General features: G+C 34.7%; 1 protein-coding gene across 1 annotated transcript in view; it reads left to right on the top strand.

Annotated features, from left to right (window-relative positions):
• Window positions 1-16,397, top strand: part of l(2)41Ab (lethal (2) 41Ab) — a 344,790-nt gene that overhangs the window by 146,080 nt on the left and 182,313 nt on the right. The gene's annotated exons all lie outside the window — the stretch shown is intronic.

Raw genomic sequence — 16,397 nt, 5'->3', positions numbered from 1 at the left:
TTTATTCAACATTGTGGGGGGCTTTCTGATCATATTAACATAGAGTTTATTTACTGAGGGAAATAAAAATGCGCAAATGGGAGGCGCCATTTAGGACTCATATAGGGAAATATATTGAGGGGCAAATAGAAAGGGGGAGGAGAGTAACAGACCCTAACGTCAACCTGCTTTGGGGCATCTCCCAGATTCGCCATGGGTTACCGCCAGAGCTATGGCGGCATAGTCGGTCTTTCCGATTTCGACCATCGAACTGAGCAGAAGTATTTCTTTCAAGTGTCCTCCAAAATTATAATTAAAAGAAAAGTGTACGAAAGTAAAAGTTCGGCGCAGCCATCAAAAATTAGCTCAGCGCTAAGTCCAATTGGGTGAGTGGGGAAGTTGAAGAATAATCCGGTTGGATTTCTGATTAGAGAAATTTGTTTTTTTGATATAGGCTTGGCGCTTTACAAATCATTTTTAAAGTTACAAGATCGGATCTAGAGGCACAAGAGAAAAGAGAGGGACGATAAAGCGAAAGAGGGAAATATTGGCGGACCTGACCTACCGCATCGTCGGCGGGAACGATTGGAACTGGAATTGAGCGGAATTGGCGTTTATTAGTTCTGAGCGCATCAGTAATCGCGCTGCTGCCCAAGAGGGCGCTCAAAAAACCCGAACGAGTGGGTTTTGTGTGTCGCCGGAAAAGAATCGCTGCCAGAGAAATATCGTTTTTGTGTGTGTGGTGAAAAGCGGGAAAAACCCGCGGGAAAAAATATAACCTCCATCTGCGTCCCATTTTTTTGCCTTCTTCATCGTCAAAAGATAGGAAAATTAAAGTTAACCTAAAAGAAAAGTAATTTTAACCTAAAAGTAAAGTAATGCTGTAGCCTTAAAAAGTAAAGTAATTCTAATGCCTTAAAGAGTAAAGTAATTCCATGCAGTAAACTAAAGCTATTCATAGTTCAAATAATCAAAGTAAAAAAAGCATTAAGTGAAAAAAATATATAAGTTAAATTATGTAATCTCCAAATAATGGCATGCGAAAGAAATAACGATGATGAAAGACGGCAATAAGGCAGAAAGGAGAAGATTTGAGTGATTTCTTTTTTTGTGGTTTTGAGTGATTTTCTGGCCGGCGACTCGGGGCAATTTTTTTCATGTGAAATATTTTTTGTGAAAACATTTTTTTAGAATTCTTTTTACAGCATTTCAGGACCACCTCTCGGAAAGCGCTTTCTACGAGGGAGTCGAGAATTGGTAAGCAAAAGACTTTCGTTTATGTAAACTTTTAAATCCCAAAAAAAAAAGATTAGAAAAAGAAGAAGGGGATAAATAAAAAAAAAAGGCAAAAAGATGCAGAAAGAAATTAGTGCCCGAGAAATTCGTTGGTGTTAACGTAAAGTAAAAACAAATTAAAGAATAAAGAACCTATTCCTTGTTTGCGCTCAAATCGCTCAGTTTCATGGCTTTTGTGTTTTTGCCAAAATTTTCTGAGTTTTTTATTGCTGCTAATTTAAGGCGGCGACTTGGAGGCAATCATTATTACACTCTATTCTGGATTTTCTTTAATTTTCCCCGTTCTATCGGCTAATGCCTATTTTTGATTGCTATTCCTTTCTCTCCAACTGTTATTGGCTGATTAATTAGGCATGCAACACAATCTTCCCATAATGATTATTAAAGGCGAATTTTAGGAAAGAGTAGCAAGACCACCACGACCATTTGCCGTCGAGCCAGAGCCAGGATAAATTTAATTGTTGCATGCGCACTCTTTTCAAAGCTAGCACCATCGCCAGGGTATACTAATAAAGGCAGTTTTTGTTTGTTAGTATAATTAAATAATAATAAGGGCCTCGTTAATACGTAGCTCACAAATAGCAATTTAAAAGAATTAGCCAAGATTGATAAGTCAGGGTGACGTATGGTTAAGGCGAGGGATTTTTACTCGATTAACTACTGTTGGAGTTTCACTCGACTTCTCACTCAAAGCACGCTCTCACTTCGCTCACGTTTAACTCAAACGCATCGGAAACAGACACCGAATATTAGATAGTTGGTCATCTGTCCACGGTTGAGGGAAATACTTAGGCGAAAAATTTAGATTTTCTACAACGTCAAAATCCATAGGTTGAGTCATTTAGGCGCATAGGACATGCAGGCAATAGAGGTTTTAAAACTGATTGCCTGACCACGAATAAATGACATCGACAATTACAAACTCAAAACCATATTTTTATTTCCCGTTTCGCATTGCTAAACGCTTGGGATTGCAGTGTGAATTTTATTAATTAAATCCACTGACCGCGTTGGACGGTGAAATGAATAGGTCTGAATTGCAGGGTATTAAGCGACCGCTCGGATTTCAGCGAGGCAATTGCGATTGCAGCCGCTGACCGCGAATCGCTCACGTTGTTGTTGTCGAGGGACAAGAAACAGCGCCGTGCGCTCTCATCGCCGTTATCTTTTTTTTCCTTTTCTTTTGCACGCCAAGTTTAGTTTCTCACTTGGGTGAGAGGGGAGTTATGCCAATTGTCGAAAATTTATATGTATTTGTTGTTATTATTGGAATTTGCATTTACTTTTATTTGTGTAGGTTCTTTTGAGTTGATGAGTTTTTAATTTGAGAGCGCTCGAGGAAGAGTTTGAGTTTAGAAGCGCTCTTGAGTAAGAACCTAACAAAAGGGAAATTCTCTCTTAAATTGGAGAAGAACTTTAATTACTTTTCAGTGCGTTTGCATGGAGAGGCATATCAGCTGATCGCATGGTGAGGTCGATGACCTGCGGTAGCTGGAATTTTGATAAGGAAATTAAAACAAAAATAAAATAAATCACAAATAAAATAAAATAACATAAAATAAAAATAAGAAAAAATTAAAAATAAAATTAAAAAAATAAGATAAAATAAAAAACCATAAAATAAAAATAAGAAAAAATTAAAATAAAATCAAAATAAAATAAAATAAAATCAAATAAAAATAAACTAAAATAAAATAAAAATAAAATAATATTATTAAATTATTGGTTCTCTTTGATAATTTCGTAAATTTTCGTTAGATTTTAAACAACATTTTTGTTAAATGGACCAGGCTGAAGGTAATGATCCGGCAAATTGCCATTTGGGCGGAAAGAAGTTAGACATAGCCAAGGTTTATAAAACTAAATGTGGGCATGAATTCCACGAAGCCTGTTTGGCTAATCATGCTAAAACCAAAAACACCTGTTCGATTTGTCCAACCGTCTGTTTTAGTACTCCAGCCACACCCTCTCAAAATACTAGGAAGAAGTCCCAGCAAATCGTGGAGGCAGGAGAGTTTACGCCAAGAAGAGAGGAGCCAAGCATCAATCAAAGGGATTTGATCGAAAGCTCTATTAAAACGGCTATTCAGGGAATGGAAAAGGATTTATTGGACAAATTGTCTGAAAAAATGGGTCAATTAATTCAAGAGAATCTCTTGGCAAGGCTCCCACCGCCAGTTGATAATTTAAGAGAGCCTGTTTTGCCATTGAATGGTAGAAACGAGTCTTTTGGTCACATACCGGATCCAGCAAGGTCAGGGCAGCTAACTGCAAGAAGCGGGACGTCTGATCTAATTAACAGGCCTGACAAAATAGGGCAGATATTGAACAGTTGGAAGTTGAGATTCAATGGTAGTTCTGAGGGTCCGCTCTGCGAAGGCAATTCAGAGACGCACGGACGGACATTGATATAAGAGAGGCTATAAGGGATCGGAAGCAGAAGGACCGGGAAAATTTTGACTCTTTTTATGATGCCGTAGTGGACTTAATGGATAATTTGGATATGCCTCTTACCGAGCTAGAAATTGTTGAAACCCTGCGCAGAAATCTAAGGCCAGAAATTCGGCATGAGCTGCTCAATGTTCCCATTCTGTCAGTGGCAAAGCTTCGGGAGGTCTGTCGCAGGAGAGAAAATTTCCTTGAGGAAGTGCGGAAAAACCAGCCTTACCAGAGAACTGTCCCATTTAGAAAGCAAGTGGCCGAATTGACAGGAGATATTCCGATGGAAAATGCATTGGAGTTCACAGAAGAAGAAATAAGTAGAGAAGTAGGTGCCGTAGCACTCATCTGTTTCAATTGTCGAAAGGAAGGGCATCGGCACAAGGATTGCGGGGAACAGCGCAAAGTGTTCTGTCACGGTTGTGGGGCTCCGAATACTTATAGGCATACTTGTAGTAGATGCCAAAAAAACGGGCGGACGAGCATAGGTCACTCCCGGCAGTCGTCCTGTGCTCACAACAGCAAGACGGACACCGAATTCAGTCCGAAGTAAAATCTCTTATTCCTTCCGATATGGAGGTCATTACGGAAATCAACGAAGACTTAGGGTCGGTGGCCGAGAATAGAACGGCAATAAAAATAGATTTTTCTCGGGCTAAGGCATCGTCTAGGAATGCAAAGAGATTGAGGGCCTATTGGAGGGCAATTAAAACCATAAATTCAATCGAGTTCAAAGATAAGGATGATCGCCCGTACGCGGAAGTTAGAATTTTAGATAGAGTAGTTATAGGTTTGCTAGACACTGGAGCTGCAGTTAATGCTATTGGTGGGAATCTGGCTAAGCAGGTCATACTGAATAACCTTCCATTTAAGAAAGTTTTTACTGTAGCTTGTACAGCCAGGGATCGCACGTAAGAATTACTTTTTTAAAAAAATTGACAAATAAGTCTTATTTTTCAATTTTTATTATAAAAGTTGACAAATAACTCTTATGCTTCAATTTTGTTGATTTTTATAATAAAAATTGAAGCATAAGAGTTATTTGTCAACTTTTATAATAAAATAAAGATTGAATTGAAATAACTCTTGAACTGTGGGATACATTGGTTTAAAATTTATATATGTATAATCTACGCTTTTATACCTTTCTGTTGATATGCCATATGTCCCCAACATATTTTTTATAATAGTAATATTTTTTACATCATCAAAAATATTTTGGGGACATATGGCATATCAACAGAAAGGTATTAAAGCGTAGATTATACATATATAAATTTTAAACCAATGTACCCCACAGTTCAAGAGTTATTTCAATTCAATTTTTATTATAAAAGTTGACAAATATTTGTTGATTTTTATAATAAAAATTGAAGCGTAAGAGTTATTTGTCAACTTTTATAATAAAAATTGAAAAATAAGACTTATTTGTCAATTTTTTTAAAAAAGTAATTCTTACTTGCGATCCCTGTGTACAGCAGATGGGAAAACTCAAGAGGTTGTAGGTAGGTTTAAAACCCCGGTAACGTTGTTGTGTCAGACACTTTTGAGACGCATTTGAGAGTGCTGAAATTGGTGGCAGAAAAAATTAAGATGGCTGGACTCACCCTAAATGTGGGGAAAAGTCACTTTTGTATGCGCTCAGCTTAGGACACATTGTGGGTGAGGGGGTGATTCTTACGGATCCAGGCAAAATTTCAGCTATGTCAGAATTTCCGCTTCCAAAGAATTTGAAGTCTCTTCGCAGCTTTTTGGGAATGGTAGGTTGGTATCGCAAGTTCATAAGCAATTTTGCATCCGTGGCTGCCCCATTAACTGATTTGCTGAAGCCCAAAAAGAAGTTTGAGATGACATCAGAAGCAGAGAAAGCATTTCAAGACTTAAAAAGTGCGCTTTGCTCTGCCCCGGTGCTTCATAGCGCCGATTTTAGTAAGCCATTTTTTGTCCAGTGTGACGCAAGCAGTACGGGGGTTGGTGGTGTGCTGGTACAGAAAACCGATCAGGGGGATGAGTATCCCATAGCATATGTGTCCAAAAAGTTGAATCGAGCTCAGCGCAGTTACTCAATGACCGAGCAGGAGTGTCTCGCAGCCATCATTTGCATCAAAAGATTCCGGCCATACATAGAAGGGCATGAGTTCACCGTAATAACGGATCATGCATCTCTAAAGTGGCTTATGTCTCAAACAGATTTACACTCCCGGTTGGCCCGTTGGGCGTTGAAGCTCCAAGGGTTTAATTTTAAAATAGAACACCGTAAAGGTAGTTTAAATGTCGTTCCGGATGCTCTGTCTACAGTAAACGAGTCAGAATTGGCTGTCATCGAGAGTGGACTAGGGCTAATGATTGATTTGCAAGCAACCAAGACAAGTTGCCGGACCTCAGAGTGGTAGATGGTTTGGCGTATCGTAGGTCGGATTATGCAACCGGCGATCAGCTGCATGATTCGCTCAGCTGGAAGTTGTGGATCCCAAATGAATTGGTAGGGGAAGTGCTAAAGAGAACTCATGACAGTAGTATGTTTATGGGGGTTCTGGATACAAAGGCTGGATACAAAAGTGGAGGGGGAGGTAATTAATTATGCTAATTAGGGTAATAAATCAGGACAATGTGACAGGTGTGGGGGTAATTAAAGTTAATGGGTGCGTGACGAGTGATCGTTAATTAGGGTCCACAATAGTTATATCCAGCTTTTGTATGTAGGGTTTGTATTCAGGAATCAGGAATCCCGAAATTCGGTCCAGAAATCGGGGGAGATATTACTGGGGTGTGACGGGTGATCGTAAATTAGGGTGATAAGTTGCTTATATCTAGGAATTGTATTCAGGAATTCGCTCCCCCGAATTTCGTTTAAGAAATCGGGACTCTTATTAAGCGGGAAGAAGTTACTGGGGTGTGACGGGTGATCGTAAATTAGGGTCCACAATAGTTATATCCAGCTTTTGTATCTAGGAAATGGGGTGAAAAGAGGGGAGGCATTCTGCTTAAGTGGTTGACGAGTAGGTTGACGGGATCGAACGTGGGAGAAGTTAGAAAAATAGGGTGAAACGAGGGGAGGGAATCTAGTTAAGCGGGTGAGAAGTTACTGGGGTGTGTCAGGTGATCATAGCGATATATTTGGGTTATCCTAGTTAATGGGGGAGAAATTACTGGGGTGTGCCGGGTGTCCTTTGCTTAGATTAAGAAAGTGTGGTGCTCACACGGGTACGTGTTAGAATGTCACGGGCTGTTGTCACGTCCAAAAGAAACAGGTGAAAGCAAGCACCCTTGAAAAGGGATCCCTTTGCTTGCCACTGAGAAACAAACTCCCAAAGAAACAGCTGAAAGCAAGCACCCTTGAAAAGGGATCCCTTTGCTTGCCACTGAGAAACAAACTCCCACCCCAATAACAAAAAGAATATGTAAATTTTAAATTCAAGTATAAAGAAATAGCTGAAAAAAAATCACCCATCCCCCAAACAAAAGAAGATGTTAATTTGAATTTAGGTCATGAATTTAGCTCATGTTTATTTGGAAATTTGTAACAGACTTTTCTTATACACTAAATATGATGACATTAGTTTTAAGGCTCCGTCTCGATGATTTTTATAGAAAAAGCAGGCACACGCGTCTTCGCCGAATCCATTATTACAAAACGTAAAATGATTACCATATACCGTTTTGTTAAGATCGTCTTCTCCTTTATCCATGAACATATTCCTCGTATCAATGAGATATTTTAAATCTTCTTTAAAAATTTCCTCACCAAATTGGGATGTGAAATTATTAATTCGGTTTATTAATCCACTTTGTCTGTTATCCATTGTATATGTATAAGTGTTAGACCATAGTTCCATTGCAAAAATTTAAAATATTGTGCGCATTATTCAGAGCACAAATACCGCTTTTAACATGTATTGGGCAAAATGGGAATTGGTTTATGTTTACGGTGTTTAATGGTGGGCAACCCAATTCCTCAACGTCTCTTATGTGCGGTGATCTGAGAAAGATTTGTAGAAAACGTTTCTTTTCAATTCCCTTGCATAAAACCACCTTTCCCGAAGTGATTTGTTTAATATATTTTCTTGTTTGCTTAAAGTTGTTTATTCAATCGTTCCAAAAAATTTTATGATGGTTTTTGGTGAGCCAGAGAGCAGTTTTTCGGGACTTGTTATTAAGACGAGTGAAATCAAATGGAGGTTGTATAACGAAATTATTGTTAAACTTATTTTCTTTGCTAAATACAACTCCAATTTCCTTTAGAATAAACTTGTCGTTGTTATCAAAAAATCCTTGTACATCAATTGCAACTAGTTCTTTCTCCATTTTATGTGATTGATATATTGTTAGACAATTCTTTGAACTAACCCACTTAAAGGACTATACTCAACTAAACGATCGTGAATAAGGAGACAATATGCTTGAGTGTTTTCATTGTTTGCTTTTTTCAAATCGATTGAAATTCTCACGTCGATAGGTCCCGATTTAACTGTTTCATTTTGATATGAAAGGTCAACTACAATAATAGGTTTACTTTAAATTCTGTCGGTGATAAAAATGGTTCTGCTGGGCGGTTGTAATAACTCTTTTGAAACATTGCATACATATCATAAAGGTGGGCATATTTATCATTTTCAAAGTTTACATTTAAGTCATCATATGGATACGTTTCTGAATTCAAGTGGACTTTCAGGTTGGATAAATTATTTGTAACTAGTTCTCCATTCAACATGAAGGCTATAATAGCAAATCTCGGTTTTTCTCTATTACTTCCTATCTTTAGACTCCAGACGTGTTGATTTCCCTGTATCAGTTTTGGGTTAATGTATGTATCCCAACTACGGAAAGCTATCGGTAAATTTACGCCACTCTTTATTATATCGTACATTTTAATTTTTGCAGCATCACTGGGTGTTACAAGAGGGATTTTCCAGCTAATATTAGTCATTTCCAAAACATATGTATGGTTTGATTTGTTTTTAACATATACATCATCCAGATTTTTTGTGAGCAAAAGTATAAGTTCATGCTTACAATTCAGTAAAACTTTTCTATAATCCTCAGCAAACCCCATTACATTTTTTAAGGGTAGCGAGAAATTAAAATTACCTTTTGTAATAATATCATTTCCACCACTCCATCTAGAATTTAAAAGTTTGCGACTCTCCTGACGACTTTCCGATAGATAATTTTTAAGGGTGCTGCTCATGCCAACAAACCGTGTTCTATCAATTTCGTATCCATTTATTTCATATCTAATTTCATCAATAAAATTTGCCATACAATTATTGCGAAACGTAACCTCGATATTATCAGTGGTGCTTGTACCATCGGCTGCTACTCTCTTAACAACTCCTTGAAAATTAAGATAGCTTTCGTGAGGGAGTACATACAAGTCCTGATTTTGAATACAAATACGTATTTCATCATTTGCTTTAAATGATTGATGATACGAGGAATATGTATGATATTCCTTTTTCGAAATACTTTCATCTGAAAACGGTCTCTCACGAACATTTAAAATTTCATTCATTTTTAATGCTTTTTATTATTATTATTATCAGATTTGAATTTTGAAGCCCAGTGATTTTAAAAACAATTTGTTTTTTAATGTAAGACCCTTTCGATTTAATCCTGTTCCTTTAGCTTTACAACTGCTAGTGCGGGGTTGATGAAGTATACCGTTGCTTTTATTGTAAATTATCATTCTATTGCGCGAATATGTATGCGAATTGATACGTTTTCACCACGCAAGTTCAATAAATCTCCGTTCTGGTCAACGATATGTATTGAGAGAGTACTTATTTTATGAAAATGTTGACAGCATTATCGGACAAGTGATTTTGGTTTGCCTTTAACACTCTTTGCTTAAAACCAAACAAATGACCTATTGACCTCTCCTTATTAAAGTATATATCTTCTTTACTGCTAATTATTTCCACTTGAAGTGTATTATTATTGCTTACAATTTTCACTGTATTTTCCAGATTATAATCCTTTAACTTGTTGTAAATAAATTGAGAAATATCGTTGAGTTCATAGGAGCCGGTGGGAATAATAATAACTTTATCACCAATATGAAAGAGGTTGTTATTTACATCCACGTTGGGAATTGAGTTGTACATGTTAAACTCAACTAGCGCACACTCATATTCCCCGTTTAATTCAATTGGTGGAAAATAAACTGTGTTTATAACGGAACTATTTCCATTCACTGATAGAGTCAATGATCTAACCATTTTGAAATCTGTTGTTCAACTGAGTGTCATACAACCCCGCCCCAATCTTATATTAAAATTAAAGAAGAATAAATTGGTCAAATCCTTTTCTATATCGTCCCTTATCAATATTGTCATCCTTACTTATAAATAAAAATCCATATTTATCCTCCCAACATTTTTGACAAATTTTTGTAAATGTCTCATAATTCATGTCAGGGATGATATGATCCCGAAATATGTATCGCATATTTAAATCATCCTGTTTAAACATAATAATTACATTTGCATTGTCCCGTATAAGATGTTTTGGTATCCGTGTATATGTTTGACATAAATAAAAAGAATCAATATTTTTGTGACGACCCATACAGAAATATGATCGAATATTATCTTGTTTCTCACAAGCCACATCGTCAAAAATCATGATTGAATTATTTTTTGCTTCGGTGGGTGGTAAAACAGTTTCGTTCTGAGAGAATGTATGATATCCCATACCTTTAATCGGTTTAAATAGCTTTTCCAAGTAATCATATTTCGGTTGGTATAGACTCTTTGAAAACACGTATATATTTTCAAATCTCAAGCCATTTGGACTCTCAATAAGACTTATCATTACATTAGTTTTCCCGCAGTTGGATGGACCAACCACAAGAGCTCTAATTGTGTTTGGTAATAATTCACTGTGACGTGGTGGTTGTTTAACATTATTCACGTTCTCAATGTTACGAACAATAATGTTATTTTTTTGCTTTATTAATCGCATCCTATTATAAATATGTTTATTCCGTAATAAATCTTCAATGAATAAAGACAATATATAATGGGGAAACGTTTTTATAATCACATCAGTCATTATTTACACCGTAAACGTGGAAGTGGTCTTATTAATAAGTTAATAGATTCTCTTCCGATTGAGTTTCACATTCCTGGATATAACTATTGTGGACCCGGTACAAAGCTTGCAGAGCGATTACAGCGTGGAGATCACGGAATTAATCAGTTGGATGAAGCTTGTAAGGTTCACGATATTGCCTATTCACAAAACAACGATCTAAGCAATCGACTTAAGGCAGATTCTGAATTAATTAACAAGGCTTGGGAGCGAGTAAAGGCGAAGGATAGTTCTCTTAAGGAGCGAGCAGCAGCATATTTTGTAACTAATATTATGAAAGCAAAGAAACATTTTGGAATGGGTGTTCGGAAGCGAAATAAGAAAAAACAGAAGAAGAGGAAGCGTAGGAGGATGAAAATAAATAGACTATCATCTGTTGTAAGAGAAGCGAGTCGGGAATTGAAAAAACGAAAACCCCTGGATGTGGTTAATGCAATTAAAATTGCACGTAAAGCAATACATAATTCAATCGGATCTAAGAAAAACGTTAAAGTTCCTCGAATAATAAATGTTCCCAAAATGGGGGGTTTTTTACCACTGGTACCCATCTTAACTGCATTAAGTGCTATAGGTAGTTTAGCTTCAGGAACTTCTAGTGTAGCAAAATTAATAACAAACGCAAAAATTGCTAAGCAACAGCTAGAAGAAAATAAAAGACACAACCGAAAGATGGAAGAAGTTTCCGTGGGTGAAGGTCTATACTTAAAACCCCATAAAAATGGTTACGGTTTATACCTAAAACCATACAACAGTCGTGGTGGGAGAATGAAGAAACAAAAAAACTAATTGGTCAGCTACCCAAAAGAGCATTATCAAATATAGATATAATGGAATTTGCTCAAAGAAATATACCGCATTTTAGGGGAGTGTTTATGAGAGACTCTCTCCCTAAAACACCTAAAAATAATGAGAGTGGAGTGATTAACTTGGGTGACTCAAAATCAAGGGGTACACATTGGGTAGCTTACCACAAAAACAAAAACAGCATATTCTATTTTGATAGTTTTGGAAATTTACAACCACCAAAAGAAGTTGTGAAATACTTAGGGGATAAAATCAAATATAACTATGAACAGGTACAACGTTTTGGAACATACAATTGTGGACACCTGTGCATTGAATTCCTGCTTTCATTCAAATAAAGTAACTGATTTAACGACATTTAAACAACAAGGGTGGAAAACAACAAGGGTGGAAAAACAACAGCCTGTTGCATAAAGTAACTGATTTAACGACTTTTAAACATCAAGGGTGGAAAACAACAAGGGTGGAAAAACAACAACCTGTTGCTATGGAAGTCTCGGTCTGAGAACTGGTATAAAATGAGCTCGGAAATCGTTTAGTCTTTACAGTCAGAACTTTAACATTAACTTGTCAAGTCGATCAGCTTGCTTCTCACTTAAACCACCTTCTTCAAGGACAAACTTCATACCAACAACAACATCATGAATCAATCAATTCCATCAGAAAGTGAGCTGGACACCATTATGGAGGAGGAAATTCTTCGAGGCGGGGTTTTAAAGGAGTTCAACACTCGAGCATTGAAGCCCTTGCTATCACAAAACAAGATGGGTATAAACGTCAGCTACCCAATTATCAATGCGCAGAGGAAGAAAACTGTTTATGGGGACTCCATTGCCTTGGAACTGGATAAATATATTCTATATCTACCAAAGAGATATAACACAATGAAAGATGGTCATCTGAAGTTGCTCAAGGACAAGGAATATCGAGTTATAAAAAGAAGCAATGATTCCCTGCAACTAAAGTTAAATAAAATTGTTTAATCCACTTATCACTTTGTAATATTTATAACATTTGTACATAATCATTTATTACATTCAATAAAACATGCACACACACACACACCCACATTAAATTCTTTAATTTGAAGAGGAAATGTAAACAATGTAAAATGATTCTTTTTCAGCCAAAAATAAAATCATATAAATAATATGGGCGGTTCTTTTACAAACCGAACACCTTTTATTGGCTCACATTTTTGATTTGCCTGAAACTTTTTTTACACGTACTATTCGGAAAATAAGTAAACACGTGTATCAGGATTTGACCGAAAAAAAATTATTTTCCTAGTTAGAATTTTTTTAAGTGTGCCAAAAATTGTCAAATTTGAAAAAGTACCCTCTCATTGAAAATCTGTATCTCCGGTTATATGAATCCAATTGACTTCATGTCTTTTGCATTAATTCTTCTGAAACCTCTCCTTTCAAAATAAAATTACTTAAAAAAAATTTTTTTTTAATTTCTTAAAAATAAAAACAAAATAAGATTTAAAAAAATTTTTTAACTATTGCCCCCACAAAAAAAAAAATTTTTTTTTATTTTAATACTTGCGTCATATTGTTAGTTACAATCGGTTTTTGTAAAAAGTTGGAGCCACTTTTAGTTTTTAAAATATCGAATTTGTTTTAGCAAGGCCTCGGCTTTTTTCTATGAAAAAACGTCGCAGCAAGTAGATCTACTCTCTCACTCTTATCGGATCCTAATGGAATTTATGTTTTCGCATTGTTTACTAGTCCTTTAACAATTGTTAATGATTAAAAGTTAAGTTTTAAGTTTTTTGACAATTTCTGAATGACAAAAAGTAAAAAGTCATTTTTTAATCAATTAAAAACTTACAACTATTTATTTAACCGTCTATTTAATAAACAATAATTTTAAATTTATTTTATTTATTATTTTTTTATATTATGTAATTTATTAAACATTTTTAAATATTTTTTTTAAGTTTTTAAAAAAATTTATTTAATAAAAATAAAAAATTATAAAATTTAATTAATTTTTTTTTTTATTTAAAAATAAATATTTTAAAATGTTTAATAAATTACATAATATAAAAAAATAATAAATAAAATAAATTTTAAATTATTGTTTATTAAATAGATGGTTAAATAAATAGTTGTAAGTTTTTAATTGATTAAAAAATGACTTTTTACTTTTTGTCATTCAGAATTGTCAAAAAACTTAAAACTTAACTTTTAATCATTAACAATTGTTAAAGGACTAGTAAACAATGAGAAAACATAAATTCCATTAGGATCCGATAAGAGTGAGAGAGTAGATCTACTTGCTGCGACGTTTTTTCATAGAAAAAAGCCGAGGCCTTGCTAAAACAAATTCGATATTTTAAAAACTAAAAGTGGCTCCAACTTTTTACAAAAACCGATTGTAACTAACAATATGACGCAAGTATTAAAATAAAAAAAAAATTTTTTTTTTGTGGGGGCAATAGTTAAAAAATTTTTTTAAATCTTATTTTGTTTTTATTTTTAAGAAATTAAAAAAAAAATTTTTTTAAGTAATTTTATTTTGAAAGGAGAGGTTTCAGAGGAATTAATGCAAAAGACATGAAGTCAATTGGATTCATATAACCGGAGATACAGATTTTCAATGAGAGGGTACTTTTTCAAATTTGACAATTTTTGGCACACTTAAAAAAATTCTAACTAGGAAAATATTTTTTTTTCGGTCAAATCCTGATACACGTGTTTACTTATTTTCCGAATAGTACGTGTAAAAAAAGTTTCAGGCAAATCAAAAATGTGAAATTTTTTTTTTGGCCAAATCTGTTCGGTTTGTAAAAGAACGGCCCATATATATATTTTATAACTTTCATTAGTAAGAAATGTAACCCTGTAAAGTATAGTTCATAAACTGGTATTACATCTTTTGTGCTGACGGTGGTGAAAGTTTTGAAAGTACCCAAAATGAGTCAATTTATTTTAAGTCAGCTTACTAAAACGAGAAATATATTAAAGAAAAAGTTTAATGATCTAAAACATTTTAAATCACAAAATGCTTACGAGTTGGAAGAAACTTTTAAGCCAATAACAGATCCCTTAAACGAACTAGTTAGTGAAAATAAAAAACGAAAGTTTATGAATACAAACGAAGATAAATCAACGGTTCTAAAGCAAAAAAGTGAAATATTTAAAAATGAAACCCCCAGTAAAAAGCTTAAGAAACATCAATTAAGGTATGATGACGATGATGATCATGATTACGATTATGATGATAATAATAGCCGAAATGAAGAAACAAAAATTTATAATGATGATGTTACTAGTGACTCAGATGATAAATTTTTTTCACAGTCACATATTGAATTGGGATCCGAGCCGGAAACACCGCTAGAAACACCTTTAGAAACACAGCTAGAAAAAGAAGCAGATGCTAGCAGTCTAATTCATGCAGACTATGATTTTAATATTAGCAGTCTATCGAGAAATAAAGTTCTGGACAATGCTTATGGACCTAGAAAAAGTTCATCAACCCCCAAATCCTTAAATTTGGGGAATAGTGAATTACATATAAGTCATAATAAAATTCAATTATCAAGTGGAAGCACGTGGGATTTGACTCCTGGGCTTTATTCTCTGATTGTTCATAATAAACCTACACAATTCAGTGCCACAGACTTGAAAAATTATAAAGATATCATTACTGAAACAAGTGCACATAGAATAGATTTTGATCCAAATAAGCGAATAAAAGGAACTAGAGGATACAAGTATACAAAAATTATTAAAAAGTTCATGAGCAATGAAAATATACATCCTTCAGCTATATCCACCCCAATTCAATCAAAACAAAAAAAATCAAATAAAAAGGGATTTGGATACATGTCCCTACAAAGAGCAAAACCCAATTATATTTATTGGGATGACGTCAATGAATTAGTTGAAAGATTGCAGCTTTTAATAGCTTCAAAGGCCGCTGGCAACACTAATCACAATAACGAGATCATGTCTATAATAGAAGAACTGCGAGAGGCTAAAATTATATATTAATTGAATAAATAAGGTTCACAAACTTTAAATTACCTTATAAACAAAATGTCTGTCGACAAGTTTGGTCACTTTTCAGACGAAAAAGAGCACACAGATATTTTAAAAAGGGATATTAAAACTGTTGTGGGGTTGTACATTGATGGCGACGAAAACCTGAATACCCAACAGAAACGAATTAAAAATTGTGGGAACCCAATAGATTATTCGGATGCAACGACGAAAAAATATGTCGATGAAAACTTGGAGACGTTAAAGAAAGACCTTAATACGAAAATAAATACATCCCTTAATCGAAGACTTTCTAAAATAACTTCTTTGGAAAATTTAGTTCAAGTTAATAATGGGAGGGTTGATAATGTTGATAAAATCCTATCCAATATGTTAACAAAGATTAATAGTATTGAGAGCTATGTTTATAAATATGTTACTCAACCGAAATCAGTTTTAAAATCACAGACAGTTGAAATAGAAGGTACTGCAACTCCAATAGTAAGAAAGTTCTAGTACCAAAAAATATGAGTGATAAATTGGGTATTGTTAAAGAAATTCATGCTCCGTGTCGACGTAATTTTAAACGTCGAAGGGTAGTGACAAAGGGTATAAATGACCTCTGGCAAGCAGATTTAGTGGAAATGGGAAAGTAGTCAAAGCTTAACGGAGGATATTTTTATATTTTGACTGTTGTGGATTGTTTTAGCAAATATGCCTGGGGAGAAGCATTAAAATCAAAAAGCGCTAAAGATGTCTCAATGGCAATGGAAAAAATTTTCAAATCTGGAC

Source organism: Drosophila takahashii, chromosome 2L (genome assembly GCF_030179915.1).
Source record: "Drosophila takahashii strain IR98-3 E-12201 chromosome 2L, DtakHiC1v2, whole genome shotgun sequence".
In the NCBI taxonomy this organism is placed as follows: Eukaryota; Metazoa; Arthropoda; class Insecta; order Diptera; family Drosophilidae; genus Drosophila; species Drosophila takahashii.
This window is presented reverse-complemented; position numbering and strand designations above follow the sequence as displayed.